This window comes from Lissotriton vulgaris, chromosome 2_1 (assembly GCF_964263255.1).
Source record: "Lissotriton vulgaris chromosome 2_1, aLisVul1.2, whole genome shotgun sequence".
In the NCBI taxonomy this organism is placed as follows: Eukaryota; Metazoa; Chordata; class Amphibia; order Caudata; family Salamandridae; genus Lissotriton; species Lissotriton vulgaris.
Genome location: NC_141687.1, coordinates 1,098,006,603 through 1,098,021,687, shown reverse-complemented (window position 1 = coordinate 1,098,021,687; position 15,085 = coordinate 1,098,006,603). Strand labels below are relative to the sequence as shown.

The 15,085-nt window shown below is 42.9% G+C and overlaps 1 protein-coding gene across 1 annotated transcript in view; it reads right to left on the bottom strand.

Moving 5' to 3' along the window:
- Positions 1 to 15,085, bottom strand: part of GRIK4 (glutamate ionotropic receptor kainate type subunit 4) — a 1,036,684-nt gene that overhangs the window by 547,402 nt on the left and 474,197 nt on the right. The gene's annotated exons all lie outside the window — the stretch shown is intronic.

Genomic DNA, 15,085 nt, shown 5'->3' with positions numbered 1-15,085 from the left:
CAAGATAAACTAAGAAGGGCTGACCTGTGGCTAGCCTGGGTAAGATGTGATAATTCCAATTCACATACATATTACATATATATATATATGCCTTTTCATCCTACATCAATATTAATACCATAACAGTCTGTGGCCATCTGCTAACTGTAGCTCAAACCTCTTCCACTCTCATAAGACATATCTGCCCTCTGTCTTGTCCATCACCTCGTTCTGTACCAGCCTGTAAACCATTCATCACCTACTAAGAAGGCAAAGAATAGCTGAAGAGATTTGCCACATATTGATGGAGGCTCTAATTTAGTCCTATCAATGGAGGTGTTATATTGCTTTGAGGGGTTTCTATTTTGAGCACTCTTATAGATGATCAATGACTAATATTTTATTTATATACAAGAATACATACATATGCTGAATTGACTCAATTGTACTTGAAAACAACTTCAAATGACGTGTAAAAATGTGTTTATCAATTTGTTTTGGATATGCCACATTTCCTTTTAAACTCAATTTTAGACAAGATGGATGTCATCTCTGCCACTCACTCCTGATCCCCCCACGGTCAAGCTGACATGTAGTAGTTTATTTCCATTGTTATGATTACAAAGCCTTCAATTAACTTTTCCCTGTTCTTATGATGTGCAACATTTGTCAAGGTCTCTTCCGCTGCTTTTTACTGCGATCACTTGTCTATTCAGTCACTGAAAGTCCCATTGTCATTGTTCCCTATTAGTTAGAACATCTCCGGATGACATTAGCATAGAGGTTTTAGAATATTTTTGTGATACTGGGATGGTGCTTATTTGCAAAGGTAATGACCTGCATTTTTCTGTGTGCTACTTTGCTAAGAAATTATAATTTTGATAGCACCATGATAATTTCACAGTATTCAAGAATTGTGCATAAGAACTCGTTCATTTTGGCTATGAGCCAGATTTTGAGAAGACTGTCCTGTTCCACTAGGGATGTTGTCCGACTTCCCTATGATGTTCCAGGTTATTTGGGACTTAGATTATTTTTTTGATTTGTACATACTCTATATAACTTTGCATCTAAGAGCCTTAATGGCGATTGACTCTATATTGCTTATTTTTAAATTTCGTAATAAAACCCATTAACTTTTTATTGATGTAGAAGTGCATTATTGAGTGGGCCCCATTACATATTTGGACTATTTTAATCTGCTAAATGATGTTTGGGAAGGTGCCTTGATGTGCAGTTCAGTCTGTGGGAGAAACGCGAAAGGTACATCTTCAGGGTGTTCAATTTTGGGGGGGTATAGATTCTGGGGTACAGTTTTGCTCCCCACACAGGATCCTACTAGTTACATACTAAAACGGCCTCCTTACGTCCCAAAATTACATTAAGATATGGGAGGATAGTAACAAAGTAATTCCCAAGAGATCTCACCACCACTTCTATCTCCAACAAAGCAAAATTATTAGGTTTGACAGCTCAGTGCTGAAAGTGTATAAGTGGACTATGATCATAAGAAAAACCATAAAGTATATGTGACAACATTTCAAAACAGGAGAGAGATAGTGAGAAAATGGAGGTAGTATTTCCTAAATTGACTTACGTTGAAACAGAGGCAATTTTAGCTGGGAGACAGCTAAAATAAAGCTATTTTTGGTTGTTTAACTCCTTGGACGCTCATGACGAGCTGAGCTCGTCATGATGTACACCTCCATACACTCATGACGAGCTCAGCTCGTCATGAACAATGGGATTTTAAAAAAGTCAGCATTGACGATGACTGTAATGAGCATTGATGTGGATAAATAAGGAGTCTTCCTCCTGAATCAGGTCTGTTGGCATGTATGATAAGAAGACCTGCAGAGCTGCTGAAAACCTTAAACTGCAGATGTGTTTCCTGTATTTCTTTATCCATCACACTGCTAAGTCCCTATAACATGATAACCACACCATGGTAGTCATCGGGTACGACATGAAAAACCTTCTCAATTTGGATAAAAACAAAGCCAACTCCCTACCAACCACACATTCTACTCAAAGTCAAAGCTTTGGTTATTCGGCATGAGCTATAAAAGACACAATAAAACGTAAAATCATCACAGTCGCTGAACCACAATACATAAATAGGTGATTCAGCATAATAACAGTATTTAAAGTGCAATCAACCAGCGAGCCCCTCGTACCCTTTCCTAACTAGAAGAGCCCTTCCAATAAAATTTAGAAACACATAACAATTCCCTACTGTGCAGATTCTGCAAGAAAACCAAACCCTCCTGGTACTGTCTCAAATTAGAACTGCACAAGACAGGAACCAGGAAGGAGAACCTGGGCTCTGCATATATTGGGCAAAAACATTATAAAGTGACAAGTGCTCCATTTACTCACTTTATTATACTGATATGGGGGTAAGTCATGTCCCCAAACACATTGCATAGGAACTGTGACCTTAAAATGTATGATACTTAATCTATTATAAGCAAGATAGCAGTGATAAGTGGGGTTTAGAATCCAGGATAATTGTGGTTCTATGTTCCTTGTAGTTAAGTTCAAAGTAAGTTTATTAAGGTCAAGGAATATATTAATGCAGAAAATACAATAACAGTAAAAATAAAAAGATTATATAAAATAAAGCAATTCAGTTTTGATAAATACAAAGGGTATAGATGAAAGTCAGTCAAACATATCATGTGCAAGAGAAATAACAATGTCATATGAAAAATTGGTGAAGAAGAGGAAATTACACTCTATGTTAATATACATGTTACAAAGTGGTATATAATTAAACTATATAATATCAACATAGAGGAAGTCATGGAGGTTTAGTCACTTCTTGTTGGAGGGGAGTGAGAGTCAGAGAACGTCTGGCACTAGCATCAATAAACAGTGTAACAGGCACCCATAAATCTAAACGTTTTGGTACCATATGCATCGGGTATACAAATGTTGTGTCCAATCTATGATTGTAGCAGATAGCATACCACCATGCTTGATAGGATAATTTAGTAAAGTCCTTCCTGTTCTTGGTTATTTGTTGAAAGGCAACTGCTAACAACAAGTCTATTATCTTTACATTGGAATCACAATTCTCCCAAATAGGAGATAAGCTACCTAAAAAGATTTGTGAAACAGAGAGAGGGTGACAGGAATCAAAAATCAAATTAATTTGATAACATACTGTTTCCCAAAAACTATGAACAGACTTGCATGTAAAGAGCAGATGACGTAAATCAGCCTGTGGTGAAGAACAAGTCCAGCATACATCTGAGAGTTCATTGTGTCTTGCATTGAGAATGAGTGGAGAGAGTAGGAGCCTACTGTATATAAAAAAGAGTGTCTGTGTTGTATTTGCAGGGCTAGAGGACTTAAGTTTAAGCCAGATTCTATCCCAAAACTCCACAGAGAAAGAGGTTTCTAAATCCTTTTCCCAAGATATCTCTACTTTAATGTTTTCTCTCGGAGCAAGTGAGCTATGTAAAAATGTATATATGGCGGAAATCCTAGAGTTCCTTGTAGTTAAGACCACTGAATATCTTTCCACTCACACCATGGCCTGCACCCTCTTCAACTCCAACTCCATAGAGTAATTTGGGTGACATTGTTTAACTTCATCTCTGCATTTGAAAGTATTAGCTTGGGGGTTATCAAACAACTCTTTCCGGTCAAATAACTCAAAGGTTTTCCTCAGATATGAGTTTACCCCATCCAAAGATAAACAATCAGTGATGCAGGTTCTTACTGAGGTTGCCTTCAGATTTCCTCCGGTTTTGATCCACAATACAAGCAGAGCTAGGCCCATTGAGTCCTCTAAAAAAGGGAGTCCTAATTCCTTGTGACAGATAAAGGTGGCCGTCCCCAGGGGGACTTTAAGGAGCCTATGTGTAAAAGAATGTTCTACACGTTGAAGGATTCCTGTGTTTATAAAGCCACATAGTCCTGCACCATATAGTCCAGCTGAGATTAATTTACTTTTTTATAAACTAATCAGCTCCATGATGGGTTTTAGACCTAACCTATGAGCAAATCTAAAGTTTGCTTCCATGTTTCTTCAGAATCGCTACAACCTTGCTATTAAAAGAGAATTCCAGTTAAAAGGACTAGAAAGTTACAAATAGTTACATTCTTTCACCTTATCGTTGTGTCTTTTCCCCATAACGAAACATCTTGACCTCATATTGAGTTGCCCACAAGTCATAATCAATTATTTGGAGTGGGTTACTTTTAAATCCAATTCTTATGTTTAGGAGGAGAAGGAATCCAATAAGCCCTGTAGGTCATTTATAGTACGGGCAATCAACACAGCATCATCCACAAACAGCAATATTGGAATCTGTTAGCTCCCATTCGGGATGTGTTCTTTCCTACCTTGGTAAGATTTTTGGGAAATCCCATTAAAATAAAAGTAAGAAAAGAAAAGGAGCTAGAATACACCCCTGTCTTACCCCAGTATAGTTCTAATTGGGGGAGGGAGGGGGTGGTTTCACCATAAAGGCCACAGAGAACTCTTAACTGTTAAGTCCTGATGTAAGTGTTTGATAAAAGTGAGTGATTGTTTTTCAACCACCATATTTCCCATCAGGCCCATAACTTTGATTGATTAGACCGATCAAAAGCACTCAATAAATAAATGAATGTCAGTTGTAGGGTGCCCTTCTTGACCATAAAATATTTCCCCGCCATCATATAAAGATCTAGGCACTGATCTACGGTACCAATGCTGGGTATAAAGCCAAATTGTACATGGGACAGAATCTTATTTTCTTCACCCCAGGTTCCCAGAAATGACAGTAGCACTTGTCCTAAAATCTTAATGCTACAATCTAGCAACAAGATTAGCCTGTAACAAGATGGTAAATCCCTAACCCCTTTTTCATAAATCTGGATTATAATCGCTGCCCTTCAAGAGTCAATGATTGGGCCAGTCACAGCACTCCTATGAACATTTGTTAGCAGGTGCGCCCAAAGATTGATATTAGATTTAAAAATATCAGTGGGACACCATCTGGGCCTAGTGCTTTCCCCAGGGCAAATGTTTAATGGTAACATCAACTTTATTGGTTCCAATTTAAATTTTGAGGCCTGTACACATTTTCCATACAAATAGGTGTCATATACTGGAGTGGCAGATAACAGCTACCTATCACCTGAATTGGAAATTTCAGAGAAATGGGACGCGCAAACATCTGCTGGAATCAACGCTTCCACATTCGGTACGTCTCGTCTGTGAAAAAGGAGTTAACTATTTCACAAAATGCAATGTTATCTCTTGTCTGAGCAGGTACTGTAAGATCCACCCATGCTTCAGACCGGATCTCATTCTTCCTCTCCTCCACAATGTTTTTTATATGACCATCTTGCCATTCTGATCTCAGCTAAAGATCGTGGATGGATTTTAAGAATTGCTTTTAACAGCTTATGACAGAAGTACTTGCTGCCTTAAACCATCTATGTGGCGGCCTTTCTCTCGCCAGTTCAATTGAGGTCATGTTCTCAAAGATAGACCCAACCCGCTAGAATGGTATGACCATCTACCTCCTCTGACGACACTTTGAAACTCGGTTACTATTCTTACCCACTGGCTCCCTGTTAAAAGCAGTTGAGTCAACCTTAGTACATTCGATTTTTTTAACCATTATTAGAGAACTCTATCTTAGAGTGTTTATTCCTTACAATATTTTTTGACTGGCAATTAAGTGAAAAGGTCAATAGGTTTCGGTCACTCTCATACTTAACAACAACTTTAAAGTCAAGAACAATTGGAGTAAGTTCAGCTTTTAATAAAATACGATCAATACTGCTACCTTTAGAGCTACCCCTAAAGGTCCGGACACTAATTTTCGCCATGTAAACCAAATCACTAGCAAAGTTTAAATCATTCTTCAGAATAAGGGTATTTAGGGCCTCCCCATACAACAAATGCTTAAAATGTGTAACATTTTCATTGTTTTGGTTCATAAAACCACAGACCCGCTCACCATGATGACATAAAGAAATATAAAAATCCCCAACCCATAATAAAACCACTTTGCGTTTGAATTTCAAATACAAGTCATCTAAAACCAATCTAATGGCTCTATTGCAACAGAGGTATGCTGAATAAAAATATTATAGTAAAAGTTTACTAACTAAACATCAGGCTCAGAGCAAAAAGCTAGAAGAGTCCCCAAAAAGAAAGGAGAAGCAACAACTACTGGGGCCTTAAAGGCAGTAATCGTAGTTGACATAAAAGTATCAAGGCCACCTTTCTACTCAAAGTAGCCTGCTGCCCATGTGGCAAGTGCTTCAGTGCCCATCATTAGGGCAGTAAGCTCAATATAAATGCTGCAATACAATAGAAAGTGGAAAATATAAATATATGCCCTGCTTTATTTTGTAAACACAGCAGAAATAATGCAAATTCCCCTTGCTTCGTTTTGGTCATACAGTTGAAATATTTATGTGGTATAAACTAGTACAAACCAGGATTCATTCTATTGGGTAGATTGTGACTAGGGCTAGGTTAAATGCAATTTATTTCAGTCTGTGATAATTGGAAACATATTCTGGGGCAAATACAGATTTCTTTCAGGGATCCTCTTTCACTTACAAAAGGCTGAAAAAATTTAAAAAACACAACAGCACTTTGTATTCCACAGCAGTGCCCAAACTGTATGATCAGGGGTTTCAAACTGCACATAATTGGGCAACAGCCCCAGCTACAACTTTTTTGTTGGCCTCTCAGCTACAAGCAAAAATTGTTTTATCAAACGACCCTACTCTGACTGGTTGATATAGGGGCCAATAAGGCCACATGCTATTTAAACAATTCACATTGGTCAACTTTTCAACCAATAAGAAAGTCTTGTGTTACGCCTATTCTAATTGGCTGCCCATCAAGATAGCTGTAGGTAGCCACCACCTTTCTGGAGTTTGTGTGGGTCAGAAAGGTTGGGGCACCCCACAGAGCAGATTTTGGATTAAACAAAAAATACAGACTGCTCTGCTGGTGGGTTAAACAAAAGTGTGGATTTTACCATGTTCTCGTTTTGGAAACAATTTTGTCCAGGCTCACTTTTGACAGCAGCAGATTGCTATCAGAGATTGCTTTCCCGAAAATGAGTCACTGCATTACATTCATTGAGGCTGTACATGGTTCGGATGCCAGAGAAAGGTCAGGTCAGAATGATTGTGGAAAGCAGACAGACATTTTGTCGAACACAGTGCATTGATGTGAAACTCCAGTGGCAATCAGAAAGCAATTTGAAAGGAACTAATCTTTATACAAGGTACACTTCACAGGTGCCCCAAAGGCAGAGTACATTTTAGGATCAGAGGCCCCCTAAGGAGATGGTGAGCAGCAAGGTGGGTACGGTGTGTGTGTATGTCGAGTGGGACAAACCTACATGCACCCCATCGCTATTACGCCGGCTGTCATAACCTATGATATATATCTCCTAGTGACTCTTTTTCCCCTGTATGTTTTGTCCTTGTCCTTTTATGTTATATGTACAGGTGATCTTGAGAAGGGAATCCCCCCTCTCACAGTTAGATACACTTTAGGGCGTGTAGACACATAGCCTGCACTACACACCCACTAGTTTTAATTACACACACCTTTTTATCAGTCCTGAAGAAAGCCAGCATATTGATAAGGCACTGGCTGAAACATGTTGACACTCTAAAGGACGTGGGAGGTCGTAACTCGCCTCTAACGTCCCACAGCCTTATTTTTAACCGCTGATGGAGGCCCAGATAATAAAGTGTCTTTACCCTCTGGGTACTGGGACCCCCGCCAAGCCGTTTTAAACTCACAAACTTATCACCCTTCACCGCACACACAGTGACATACCTGATCCGCTGTAATCAGCTGTCGTAGCACACCCGGGACACGCTAGGTGTCACTGGGTGGGCCTGATGATGAAGCATGCCACCAACTAGGTTGGTGGGTGAGGGCTTTTAAAAGACACCCAGCAGGTGCCACCACCATTTGACAAAACAAAACTGAGTCACCATGATCCTTATAATATAAATATCATGCCAACCCCATTCTTAGCTAGTCTCTTTTTGATCAATTGACATATAAACCGGGGATCTGGACTAGCTATCTGGTCCTCTCTCTCCCTCTTGATACACGTACTTATTGGCAGCGCGCAGCTGTGAGAGTATACCCGACCATGGCTGAAAACCATGGCTTGACCTTTACTGAAAGTGACTTGGCAGACATACTATCTGACCTGTCATTCCAAGCGGATTTTAACATCTCTAGCACTATCGCACAGACCACTGATTGGGAGACCCTAACAGAGAAAAAGCGCAACAGGATACGTACTATCCTCCATGGGACAATCCTGGCCCAATACCTCAGAACTAATTCGGCTCCAAGGGGGCTTTTAGTATCCAACGCACCCAGGATCTTCCTTGATGACCCCACATTTAGGAAGGACTGGGCCCAGATTGCTTGGCACTGCACCAGGGACTGGATGATACTCATCCTAAAGACAGCCAAACGCCTGTCAGACACATTAATGATTGAAATCGAAGAAACAGAGAGGCACTTCAAAGCTACTATTACGTCATACAAGAAAAAGCTAGATGACCAGAACAGAGAGATAAATGAGTACAAGGACTACTTGACCCAGGCTAAATTCAAAAAATGCGAAAAAGATCTCAAAAGATTTTCCTATGCTAAAGTATACCCATATTCGGAGGAGAACTACACCCCGCCTATCAAGGAGACTAATGTGCCCAACTCCTCAGGTGACGACAGCTCCGTCTCTAGTGATTCCAGCAGCGGATCACAAAAACGGGGAGGAAGAGGACGAAGAGGACAACGTTGGCCTAACCACTGGCAAGGAGGACAACCAAACCAATTCTATGGTTTCCCACCGAACTTAGGCCACATGCAGAACCCCTACTATGGTTTCCCCAACATGTACCCCCCAGGACCTATGCCGCTCTTTGCAGGCAACCAGGGCCCTAATTTTCCTTTTTTAGGACGGGGCCACAGGACACGGGGACGCAGAAGACCAATCCAGCACAACAACGCACAGGTTCATTGGGCAGAAGAAGAAAATCCTGTCAGTTCCAACACACGCCAGAAGACAAAAGAAGCAACACCAGGACTGAGAAAATAGCAAACCCCACCGCCCACACGTCACTGGTGTTCAACCTATCCAGTACCCCATTATCCACAAAGGAACAGTCAGTCTTGGAAAGGGGACTGTCATTCGTACCGACTACAAGACTTGACAAATTCAAATTACATGCTGAACTAGCACAATTTTTCAGAAAGCTGAAATTAAAGTCATTTTTTGAGAAACCTACCCCCGACACTGCACAAACTGACGACAACCCAAATACTACGGGTCTTAGAGTCAAATCTACCTTCGTCCCACCACCCTCCACCATCCCTGCAGAGATCACCACATTTGAACAGGCAGTATACCATGACATTGAGAATCTCAACCCAACCAAACACTTCAACAACCTGTCATGGGAGGACAGACAAACCATACAACGCCTTCAAAACAACCCCACGCTAATAATAAAACCAGCAGACATAGGGGGAGGCATCGTACTCCTTGACAAAACAGACTATGACACGGAATGTCGCAGACTACTCAGCGACAACAGGAATTACCGCAGGCTTGAACATGATCCAACAGAGCAGTTGCGAACCACCATTCATACACTTGTCAAAAGGGCTGCAGACGCGGAACACATCTCCAAGCAGGAGGCCGAATACCTTTGCCCTGATCATACTAGAACGCCATACTTCTATACGGTACCCAAAGTACACAAAGGGGTGATCCCACCCCCTGGCAGACCAATTGTATCGGGCATTAACTCTGTACTAGAACCACTCTCTAGATATTGTGACTTCTTTCTGAACCCCCTGGTACAAAAGACCCCCACCTACATAAAGGATACCAAACATCTGCTGCAGGTAATCAACAACATTGCCTTTGACCCCGACACCCAATTACTGGTAGGGCTTGATGTGGAAAGCCTGTACACCAGTCTCCCACAAGATGCCACCCTGCAGGTACTGCATGACATCCTGGAAGAATCACCCTGGCCTTACCACACCCCGAGGAGCTTCGTACTGGCTTGTGCAACCCTCGCACTCAAAGAAAATTATTTTGAGTACGACGGCACCTTTTACCTGCAAACAAACGGAACATCCATGGGCAGTGTTTTCGCGCCGAGTGTGGCTGGATTATATGTACATCACTTCAAAAGCACCAATATCGCTGTGGAATCCAACCCGTTCAGACATCATATCCTGAAATGGCACAGGTATATTGATGATATACTGGTCATCTGGCAAGGCTCACAGCACGAGCTGGATAGCTTCTTAAACTGGCTTAACAGCAGAGACCCATATTTGAACTTCACAAGCACAGCTAGCAACCACCAACTCCCTTTCCTAGACCTGGAAATAACAGCTAAGGATGGAACCCTCGTCACCACCACTTATTACAAACCCACAGCGAGGAACTCATTGCTTCACTACACCAGTTTCCACCCTCGCCCTCTAAAAGAAAACTTACCATTTGGCCAGTTTCTCCGTATCAGAAGAAACTGCACGAATGTGAGTGATTATAAATCACAATCAACAGATCTAGCCACCAAACTAGAAAACCGCGGTTACCCAAAGGCCATCATTAAGAAAACTCAGAAGAGGGCCAGAAACCAAAACCGTGAAGCACTGCTTGAAGACATCACCAAAGAAGATGAGGAACAACCAACAACCTGTGTCACCACTTACAATACTGCCTCCAATGAGGTTGCAAAAATCATCAAGAAACATTGGAGGATCATCAATTCAGGACAGAGGAATTGGGAACTACCCAGGTTTGCTTACAAGAGGTGCCACAACCTGCGAGACCAACTAGTCAGCACCCGACCGAAACCACCACCCAAACCACCAGAGAACACAATACTAAATGCATGGGGCCTGCCCAGAGTAACAGGACATTACCCCTGCAACGACTGCAGTGTGTGCCATCTCACATCACACACAAAAACTTTGAACCTCGAACCCAACAAAATCTGGTCCCAAAGGAGCCATATCAATTGTAACTCACGGAATGTGATTTACTTACTTACGTGCACGTGTGGCCTCAGATATGTGGGGATGACTACACGCAAAGTCAGAACCAGGATAACCGAGCATCGTAGCACTATGCGATGCAAGAAGAACATCAGTAAATTGACTAATCATTTCATCACCCACTACCACATGCCCAATGACTTTACCTGGACAGTCATTGAGCAAATCCCTGAAAGCCCCATCAATAATGACAAGAAACTACTTAGCAAAGAGCAGAGATGGATATACCGCCTTTCTACGGCTACACATGGTCTGAACGATGCCATCCCCTGGAACTCTTTGACCAACCTGTGATCCCAGGGCTCAACTACCTGTTCCCTGTTAATTGAGTAACCCCCTGAGCCTCTTTTTCTCTAATATTGGGTCGCTTTGCCCTTAAATGTAATCATGAACTGTGTCCCCATGGCACAATCAGCCTTCTCGATAATGTCCGGCTTCCCCTCCTTATATTTTAATATACCATATTCCTTTTTAATATACCATATTAATAGATAGAGGGTCACTTTTGCCCTTTAGCGCTATTACCCCACACTGGCCACCTACCGGCACCACGTGCGCTTTACCCCACGGGCTCATGCTCAAGAGCCAGCACGTGTATTAATAACTGAAGCGCTAATCACCCATGCTCAGGATCCAGCACGTGTAACACTACAGATGCGCTAATCACCAGCGCATGCCGACAGGACCTTACAGGCAGCGCTCTCATTACACGCATGCGCGACAGACCTAATCCACCGCGCATGCGCCTGATGAATCAACCGCACCGCGCATGTGCGGACATCGCCCACTACACCGCGCACCAGCGCGAGGCAACCGGCACACACCTGAGCGCGATCATGACTCGATATTTTGAGTCTTTCCACCATTCCTTCCATCCTCCAGGTGCCCTCGCTCAACCAATCAGCTTCAGTACATAAACCGGCAGAACAAGCCATTACTTACCGGTTCTGCGAAGGAGGCACAACAGGTCCAAAGCCGGCGCTGGCCAGAAATCCTGTGAGTATGCTGAACTACCATCTCTACTATGGGTAAGCGCCACCACTCTTTTCTCCCAACAGGTCTCCTAACCCCAGTGGTCCTACCTTTATCTTCCATATAGGGCCAACCCCTTGCCACTTCAATAACCTTGAAGAGAAAACAACCTAAAACTAGCGTAAGAAATAGACCTCACGCCTCATTTTGTTCACCTCTCTCACCACTGTTGTAAATATCGTTTTTTTAAAAACCACTTCACTAACGAAGTTCTAGTGCGATCTTACACCATAATGGTACCACCAGTACCATTACACTTGAGCCGCTTATAGCCTGTACCCCATCGCTATTAAGCCGGCTGTCATAACCTATGATATATATCTCCTAGTGACTCTTTTTCCCCTGTATGTTTTGTCCTTGTCCTTTTATGTTATATGTACAGGTGATCTTGAGAAGGGAATCCCCCCTCTCACAGTTAGATACACTTTAGGGCGTGTAGACACATAGCCTGCACTACACACCCACTAGTTTTAATTACACACACCTTTTTATCAGTCCTGAAGAAAGCCAGCATATTGATAAGGCACTGGCTGAAACATGTTGACACTCTAAAGGACGTGGGAGGTCGTAACTCGCCTCTAACGTCCCACAGCCTTATTATTAACCGCTGACGGAGGCCCAGATAATAAAGTGTCTTTACCCTCTGGGTACTGGGACTCCCGCCAAGCCGTTTTAAACTCACAAACTTATCACCCTTCACCGCACACACAGTGACATACCTGCTCCGCTGTAATCAGGCGTCGTAGCACACCCGGGACACGCTAGGTGTCACTGGGTGGGCCCGATGATGAAGCATGCCACCAACTAGGTTGGTGGGTGAGGGCTTTTAAAAGACACCCAGCAGGTGCCACCACCATTTGACAAAACAAAACTGAGTCACCATGATCCTTATAATATAAATATCATGCCAACCCCATTCTTAGCTAGTCTCTTTTAGATTAATTGACATATAAACCGGGGATCTGGACTAGCTATCTGGTCCTCTCTCTGCCTCTTGATACACGTACAAACCTACATGTCACAGACCCCTACCGGCTGGAAACGACTGCCTCTTTCCAACCCATGGAGGTGACTTTAGGAGGCCAGGCGCTGCCTCACACATCTCCGCAGTAGAACACATTCAGCAATGCAAGTATCTGAAGAAAAAGCATGTCACAGCAGTGCAGGCAGCAGATATAGTAAACCATGGCACCACAGCAGCTACAGGCAGAGCGAATTACAGCATTCTAGGTGTGAGAAGACAGAGCAGGCCGCAGCATTACAGCGGGTACAGGTAGAGTGAATTGCAGCATTCTAGGTACGAGAAGACAGAGCAGGCCACAGCATTACAGCCGGTACAGGTAGAGCGAATTACTGAATTTTAGGTACGAGAAGACAGAGCAGGCCACAGCATTACAGAAGCTACAGGCAGTGCGAATTATAGCATTTTAGGTATGAGAAGACAGAGTAGGCCAGAGCATTACAGTGTCTTAGCAGAGCGAGTTACAGCATTATTTCTAGCGATGAGAAGACAGAGTAGATCACAGCATTACAGTGGCTACAGGTAGAGCGAATTACAGCCTTCTAGGTATGAGAAGACATAGTAGGCCACAGCATTACAGTGGGTACAGGTTGAGTGATTTACAGCATTCAAGGTAAGAGAAGACAGAGCAGGCCACAGCATTACAGCAGGTAGAGTGAATTACAGCATTCTAGGGTTGAGAAGACACAGCAGGCCACAGCACTACAGTGGCTACATCTAGAGCGTATCACAGCATTCTAGGCATGAGAAGACGGTGCATGCTAAAGCATTACAGCGTCTAAGCAGAGCAAGTTATAGCATTCTAGGTATGAGAAGACAGTGTAGGCCACAGCATTACAGTGGCTACAGGTAGAGCAAATTACAGCATTCGTGCAGGCCACAGCATTGCAGTGTCTAAGAAGAGCAAGTTACAGCATTCTCGATGTGAGAAGACAGAGTAGACCACAGCATTACAGTGGCTACAGGTAGAGCGAATTACAGCATTCTAGATAAGAGAAGACAGTGCAGGCCACAGCATTACAGTGTCTTAGCAGAGCAAGTGACAGCATTCTAGGTATGAGAAGACAGCAGCTACAGGCAGAGAGAATTACAGCATTCTAGGTATGAGAAGACAGAGTAGGCCGCAGCATTACAGCGGCTACAGTGAGAGCGATTTACAGCATTCTTGGTATGAGAAGACAGAGCAGGCCACAGCATTACAGCATCTACAGGCAGAGCAAATTACAGTCTTTTAGGTACAAGATGATAGAGCAGGCCACCGCATTACAGCATCTACAGGCAGAGCGAATTATAGCATTTTCGGTATGAGAAGACAGATTAGGCCACAGCATTACAGTGGCTACAGATAAAGCGAATTACAGTAGGTATGAGCAGACAGTGCAGGCCACAGCATTACAGTGTCTTAGCAGAGCGAGTTACAGCATTCTAGGTATGAGAAGACAGCAGCTACAGGCAGAGCGGAGCATCGTCTTTTATGCTACAAATCCCATCCTTTGTCCAGCCCACCAGAAATGACCAACCAAAATCCAACATTCCTGTTCGAACAGGCCGGACAAACCTATCATAAAGACCTCAACCCAATCAATAAATAAGCCATAAAGGAAGGAACGGAAACAGATGAGAAGCAAGATAGAAGGGTGTGTGCATGTACCATAAACTCAGCAATGTCCTGCTCTTTGATCTCTATCTGACCAGCTGCTTAACACGGAACTGGCTCAACGAGGTCAACCTTGGGCAAGGGAGTCAGCTCGTTCAGGTCACATAGAAGTCAACTAAGGTGTACGTGTCCCAAAGACTCGTTCGGCCGTAGTCATCAGCCTATGTGAGGGCAACCACACAAAATGGCTGCCGTACACAAAATGGAACCCGAAGGTTCGAACGGAATCCATGAATACGTAGTGTTCTCATTGATCGGTTATGACGAAAACACTCGTACATACCGCACTCGTCATTTGCGGTCCGCTGAC